The 7,678-nt window shown below is 38.9% G+C and overlaps 1 long non-coding RNA gene across 1 annotated transcript in view; it reads left to right on the top strand.

Moving 5' to 3' along the window:
• LOC137974950 (uncharacterized) overlaps window positions 1-1,526 on the top strand; it is a 16,131-nt gene extending 14,605 nt beyond the window's left edge. Inside the window, exon 3 of the long non-coding RNA XR_011117515.1 lies at window positions 24-1,526. This is a non-coding gene — a long non-coding RNA (uncharacterized lncRNA). The remainder of the gene's footprint in view (window positions 1-23) is intronic.
• The last annotated feature ends 6,152 nt before the right edge of the window (window positions 1,527-7,678 follow it).

Genomic DNA, 7,678 nt, shown 5'->3' with positions numbered 1-7,678 from the left:
GCCCAAGTTTGGTTCTGTTATAGTTGCAGTTCTACGATAAAAGAGAGAATGGAATAAAGAGGGGGAAGTGCAAAAACCAAAGAGGACAACGGTACCGAGGCTCATGAAAGGTTGCGAATCTTCAGGGGCAGAGGGCAACAGAGCAAGGGGGTTTCTAGTCCAGCTCTAGACCTCTACCCGACCCCCTCGTACCGAGTCAAGAGAGGGAAAGGAAGTGAGATAGAGGTGAAAAACATACAATTGCACAGAAATGCTGGCTATTAAAGTATCAACGAAGCACAGCTGCGGACGAAACATACATATGAAGGAAACATACAATATGAAAGATGTAAAGCTGGAACGGAAGCTGGGAGACAAGTTGATGGCTTTAAAGTCAGAAAACCTTGCTCATTACATATTGAAAAAACGTACAAAGAGAGAAGAGTAGAGAAGCGAGTCCTTCTAAGCACCATTACCGTCGAGCAAAAGAAGAAGCGAAAGAATAAACTTATTTTCGACATTTAGTTGCACTGTGGGATATCAGCGGTGAGCGGAATTTAATAACGCTCTGCACTAATTTCTAATTTTCAAAGGCCCTTTTTTTTTGCACGGCACGAAAAATTTCAGAACCTTGTAAATCTAACAAACAACGAGAATATCCTCTCGAGAGCAACGTTCGCTATTCAAAAAGTTGAACGCTGGTTATCTTTTTACTGGCAAAAGCCAAGGGAAACTTAAACTCAGCCATGTTCACTTGACGTCAACTCGGCTGAGAAAAGACAAAACATTGCCTGTCGCGAAAATATATTTTTTATGATTTTCCCGCCATCTCGAACTTATTTTTTCTTTAATTGGTCTTTCATGCTTTTCGTCATCCACTGCTCAGATTTCCTTTTTATGTGTTTGTGTGCGAGTGAATGGTGAGGTATCCATCAAATTGAGTACTACGGAATTAAAAGGTATTAAGGAAATGACTCGAAAAGCCAACAATATAACACGAGGATGCTTTGGATTCTACATATTCTCATTACTATTGAATTTAGTTGTACACTATTGTTTCATGAAGGGTTTTTTTTGTATGCGTCCGAGAAAAGTAAATACCATCATGTTTTCCCAACATTTCTATTTGCAGACAGCCAATTAAATTATTTGTTGCCCTACCTCGTAAGATGCCTGCGGATGGTGGGTTTAAAAATCGAAGCAAAAAGGGGAGAGGTGTTCATTGCAAAGAATTATAAATTGCTAATTTGCACTGCCGATCTGTTAGCTCGCGGAGGCTGACTAATACGAATCCCTTGAAACGTAAAGGGACACTACATCCTTCAGTGACCTAAGAAATATGTGGTTTTGTTGACACTGAAATTCTTTCAAGGTGAAGCGAAATTGCCACTGATGTTGGCTTGCGAACACTTTGTCCTCTGCAGAGACCCCTCTTTTATTACACGGCTAGCGATGGAGAAAGAACGCTAAGCGAGCCCATCGCTGAGGTCTAAGGCGTGTTCACAACCTTCACTGATGCGTTTATGGATACATATATTAAATAAATATACTGTGTGCGAGACTTGCGATCGCAGTAAGAAGTTGCCAGCTGCTGAAAGATTTTCGACTAATGTTTTGATGCAGCGCTATCTGAAAGCCATTTCCTGCCCGGTGATTGATGACTGTCACACTTTCTTCGGAGTTAAAAAGATGTTAGAGATTCCCCTTTTAGAGATTCCCCATTTAGAGAATTCCCAGTTCGCCATTCCCCGTTCCTCATTCTTCTTCTTCTTCCATTTTCCTATTCCCTGATTTAGGACTAGCTGATTTGAAATTACGAGCACGATTACCCCTGAATTGTACGACATTAAGGGTGCTTTCGATTGGGAAATCCGGATTTAGATCTTAAAATCTGGATCTTCGGATTTCCAATCGAACACAAAATCTGACAACGGATTTTGTCGCAGATTCAGTAATTGCAAATCCATGTCGGGTAAGGATTTCAATTAACAAAATCCTTCGCGAAATCCGTTTTCGGATTTTGCGTTTGACTGGAAATCCGAAGATCCATATTGATCTGAATCCAATCCAATCGAAGGCAGCTAAGTCCTATTTAAAGGGAACCTCCACTAAAACAACAAAATAGCTTTAAACCACAGAACATAATGTTTACAATTGGAATTGCTCAATCTTTTTCCAATGAAAGCGTTTGTATTCGAGAAAAATAAATTCCAAAAACGCTTATTTTGGTTTTCAAATTTCCCGGGCGCCGCCATCTTGAATAATTGTGACGTAACTTGGTTGCCCTATTGTTCCAGAACAATCGCTCTTTGTATCAGAACAATAGGGCAACCAAGTTACGTCACAATTATTCAAGATGGCGGCGCCCATGAAATTTGAAAGCCAAAATAAGCGTTTTTGGAATTTATTTTTCTCGAATACAAACGTTTTCATTGGAAAAAGATTGAGCAATTCCAATTGTAAACATTATGTTCTGTGGTTTAAAGTTATTTTGTTGTTTTAGTGGAGGTTCCCTTTAACAGTTAGACCCGTAACCCTTGAGGTGAAAGATCTAATTGTTTTAGTATCATCCAACTAGTCGGACAGAAAAGGCAATAATACAGTTAGCAAATGCAAGTTGAAGAAATATTTATTTGGGAATAAAACGAAAGGAAGCGTTACACTTTTCGCGAGATTTGCATTAGGGTGCGTTTTTTTGGGAAAATCCGAAAACGGATTCTTGAATCCAAAAACTGATTTTGCGTTTTTTTGGCAATCATGAATCTTAAGTATCCACACTCGAGGAGGATACTTCGGATTAAATCTAAATCCGGATTTTTGAGATTCATCAGTTAAGCGTTTTTTTGGGAAACGATTCTTTTGGGAACCGAAGGATGTTTTTGACAAGGGGTTTTCCATGCAAAAATGATACACAACAGCTACCGTACGTGACAGTTTGGCCCAAATGTTTTTCTCGCGCCATTTTTACCGTACGATCGAAGACATGAATAGGTCAAAGATAGTTAGGTTTCCTGTAAGTTTCACACCAGAAATTACACTAAAAGTTTCTTGACAGCAATAATATTGTTAGCACCTTTCCTACAGCGAAAATAGCATGTTTTTCGTCATTTCTTTTTATTGATCTTTAAGGTTTTTTTTTTCTGGAGGCATTTTCATTTAAGAATTTCTCCAAAACAAACTTTAAAACCGCTATATTTTCTTGTTTTTGAAATTTGCACGCAACTCTGGGTTTGTTTGTTTGCGTTGTCATGGAAAATAATCCTTTTTCGGATTTTGCGTTTTTTTGACGGCGAAAAATCTGAAAAATCCATTGATCCGAGATCAGAAATCCAAGTTTGGATTTGCCCAAAAAAACGCACCCTCAGACTTCTAGTTGGGTGATACTGATACCAATTAATCGTAACCGTAACAAAATTCGAGGTTGAAAAGTCTTTGAAAACCTTTTTGTTGAAAAAGTTAAAATTACATTCAATCTTTTTTGCAAACTGTAGGAAAACAGCAAGAATGACCCCATCCGAGCGCATGTGAATGACGCGTGAATGGCGTAGATGTCCAATTACGAGTATCCAATTTGGAGTTGTTCAAATTGGATACCAGTGATTGGATACCACAGAACCAATCAGATTCGAGAATTTTGTAATAGTTACGATTAGGTCTGAAATCAAGAAATCATACATGTGATTTCAAACTCGAACGAGCGCGCAGTGTGAGTTCGATTTGAAATCACAAGTATGATTTCAGACCAACATTGCACGACACAAAGATCAAGTACCACTTTATTACATCCATTTAGAAATCATTCAATGATTATTTCATCGCTCAAATACAGGATTTTAGCCAGTACCAATATTTTATTGATCCATTCCAGAACAGAAGTTGCAAAATTCGCCTCACTGTGGCTTTATGAAATATGATTGGTTGTTGTGTTTTAGTGTTCCTTTCTCATTGGCTGAGGAAATGGTGCGATATAGAGCAAAAAATTCGTTAATATATCAATCGCGCTCCTGTGATCCACTCATATTGCAAGGATCACCAGTGATTTCTAAAGGGATGCAATAAAATGCGAAATATTTCTGCACACTTCTTTTTGTGGTCTCTATAAATCTGTGAGGGGAAAGTTCGTCGGAAAACGTTAGCACACCACGGCAAATTTTAATTTTTTTCGACGCTTCAACACCGTTCCTCCAGTTCGCGTGGAGTTTTGATAGTTTGCGAAAGTTGAACAATATGAAATAGCGACAAAAGAATTGTTAACCGTGAACTTGTAAGAGAGTCGAACACTGACGAATTGAGGCGCACTTTTATAATCGAGCCACTGAACTCGGAAATGTCAAAATACTCTTTTTTTTTTTTGCCATCTCAGTTTTATCAGAAATAACACTCAAACAGCGGTGACAAACAGATATAAGCGCATCATTTCGTATGCTTCTGCATACATCTTCAGAAGTGACGGTTAATACAAAATTGGAGTTTAAATATAACTAACTTATTAACTATTACCGTTAAGTAACAATAGAGGTGACAAAAACTAATAAAGACACAGCTTTTCGCTGCTGACATATTCATTTAAGGTCGGCTTTACAATGTAAATCTTTCATTAATAGTGTCCCCTTTATTTAACTGACGCTCACTGTAAAATAAAGGAGACACTATTGATCAAAGATTTAAAGCCGACCAATGATAACTTGTGAATATGTCAGCATCGAAAAGCTGTGTCTTTATTAGTTTTTTTCACCTATATTGCTACTTAATAGTTAATAAGTTAGAAATCCTGTATGTCAAAGTCCAATTTTGTATCCACCGTCACTTCTGAAGATGTACGCAGAAGCATACGAAACGTTATCGGGGAATTATGATACTATTCGCTGGAAATACCTGTTCCTAAAAATAAATTTACTCGGGAAAGGGTTGACTCAAGGAATTAGTGGAGATAAAGATTAATATTCCCATCGATGAGCTCCTGATCTACGAAATCGTATGAAAAAAATTAAGACCTTTCCAAGATATTTTGTAAGTGCCATTCACGAACTCCAAGGCTATCTTGTTCTCATCCTAAGGCACGGTTCAGACGCCGTACTTCACATGAGCCGAATCGAATTCAATGAATTAATTACGTTCATGTGAAGTACGGCGTCTGATTCAATTCAGAACGACCAGTCTATTCGGATAGGCCAAGCAATTTTTCCCGCCTGGCTTAGCAAGGAATTACGGCTGTGGAGCGGTTTGATCGTACTTCACATGAGACGAATCAAATGCAGACATTATTACAACTTTGCAATTTCTTCAGTCATAGTATGCTTCTGTACCCTTTATGACGTAACGCCTCGCAATTCTTTTGTTGAGTGACTACTGAAACATTGCATTCTGGTATTTATAGTAGTCACTCAACAAAAGAATTCAGGTGCTGTACGTCATAAGGGGTAAGGCCTATTAAGCAGTTATCGATTAGCAATAATTAGCCAATGGCAAAATGTTTCTCATACCGCACCATAAATATGAATGATAACTGCGGAGAAGATTGTTGCACCATGTCGGCAACAAAGAAAAAAAGGCCAAGGACATTTTGAAAGGTCCCTTAGTGAAGCTTAAAACATAATGCGACGATCAAATCGATAATTCAACATCCACCCCCCACCCCGGGCAAACCCCAGGCATTTGACCATCTTCTGTGTCCGGGGAGTGGGGAATTTGCCTGTGCCTGCGTGGGGTGGGGAAAATTGAACCGGAACTAAGTGTCAAGTTTCAAATAATTTTTCTTTTCGGGCGCCGAAGTCGCTAAGAGCTATAAAACATGTGTTTGGACGAGATGGAGATATAGCATTTGTGAGCGATTGGCTTACAAAAAAGGTCTTCAAAAGGTCTTTATTAAAGACGACAGGAGCAGTCGACGATTGTTCTTTAGTAGGGTATGACAGACAAATCCGACGATAGGGTAGGGCATTTGAACACCATTTTGCCCTGAGAGGGCGGGAATTTGAACGATCCAATCTTCAAAACTTCAAATGCTCGGGCTTTGCCCAGGTGGGGGGAATGTTGAAGTTTCAAGTTGATCGGCGCGTAAATGCGACTCAAAACGGAACAGCTTGCGAACGATGTGTAAATTCAGTTTCCAAACTTGGCCTCAATAAATCTGAGATGCTCAAAATTTCTTTGGTCCCGAGAAAAGCGACATTTTTTCAAAAGGATTTCACATCTTCATTGCCAAGAGGATTTGAACGGTCACGCTGTAAAGCGCGTCGACGCCATACTTCGCCATACTTCTGGAGGAATTGAAGACATATGTTAACAGGTTTAGGAGATTATGAAATTTCAGGATTATCACCTTGCGTGACACCCCAACCGAATACAAAGCTATTTTGTTCAAAAGGTGTGTTAGAGTAGTTGGGGGTTGGTGGAAACCTCGTCAAAGCTTAAGAGTTTGGCCGCAATTGCCTCTGTTCTGTCAGGGTTTTAAGTCCACTTTAAAAAGCATTTCGCATATCTTAGTTAATCAGCTTTAAAATTTCGCGCGTTTTAGAAAAGGCAATCGACATCCGAACTTGTAATCGAGCTGGTCGTAGGTTCGATTGATATTCGTTGATATACGGAGCACTCGGATTTTTTCCGAGCATGCCCGAGTCAATACGAGCAAGTAAGTCTCTGCGACCAATCAACGGGGCTATCAGGAATCCCTAAAAGGGCCGGACTTGACATTTCCGGCAACTCTCACCTCTTTTGTAAAATACCGAAGCTTGCTTACAAATTCAATGGCAGGCAGATTAATTCCGGCATCTGCTGGAACTGACATCTAAAACTTAAGCAAGGCTATGCCCTCGTTCGTTGAAAAGGCTGTTACAAATTCCTTGCTGTTTGCCATTTTTGTTCAAGTTACAAATATCTACCTCTTTGCTTCTAGTGGTACTGCAATACTTGTAAATCAACTTTTTACAACTGCTAATCAGTAATTGTTCTTGACGTTTTTACACAGTTTACCCGTTTTACAGCCAAGAAATTGTAAGGAAATTTAATTTATTCATTTTAAGTAATGTTTTTACACACTCTTGCTTTCTAGAAAATAAATGGAAATCTTCTTTGAGACCGGAAAAACCGTTTGAAAATAGCCGTCGGCTTAAAAAGGCTTTTATCTTCTGGATGAACCAATTGCGCTGTTTTGTATTTTCTTTGAATTGAAGTTTGATGAGACTTTTTTATTCATTTTATTTTAAAACTTCTTTGGCCGTTAAAAGCAGGTACAGAAGTGAACCCTCATTTCAGATTTTCTGAGAATATTTCGCAATAATTAGCACTAGCATTTTACTAACTCAGTGCAGATAGCTTTATTCAGTTCACATCTTTGTTTCTTGTGGGAGGATCATGAAAGCTCAGAACTGCTCCTGATGATGTTCTCAAAAAATTTTTTTCTATTAATTTAGCTCGTTTCTTTCCTTGGGCCCTCTGTATAAATTTTCTAAATAACAGCGCCTTTAATACATCCCGAAAAGCGACGGCCGTGCTGAGGTTTCTCATAGTAAGCTAGACGGCTCAAATGTCGATCTTGACAAATTAAGCCAAGTAAGCCGTGAGAATGTTTATCCTCTGTTTACTCTAAAATGACAGGAAGCAAAATATACATGGAGTTCGGAAAACGAGTTTTGATAGCTTTAAAGTTCCATAGTGTTTTCAGAGTCGATTGAGACCCCTAGCGCGGCCTTGTGGATCG

Source organism: Montipora foliosa, chromosome 11 (genome assembly GCF_036669935.1).
Source record: "Montipora foliosa isolate CH-2021 chromosome 11, ASM3666993v2, whole genome shotgun sequence".
Classification (NCBI taxonomy): Eukaryota; Metazoa; Cnidaria; class Anthozoa; order Scleractinia; family Acroporidae; genus Montipora; species Montipora foliosa.
This window is presented reverse-complemented; position numbering and strand designations above follow the sequence as displayed.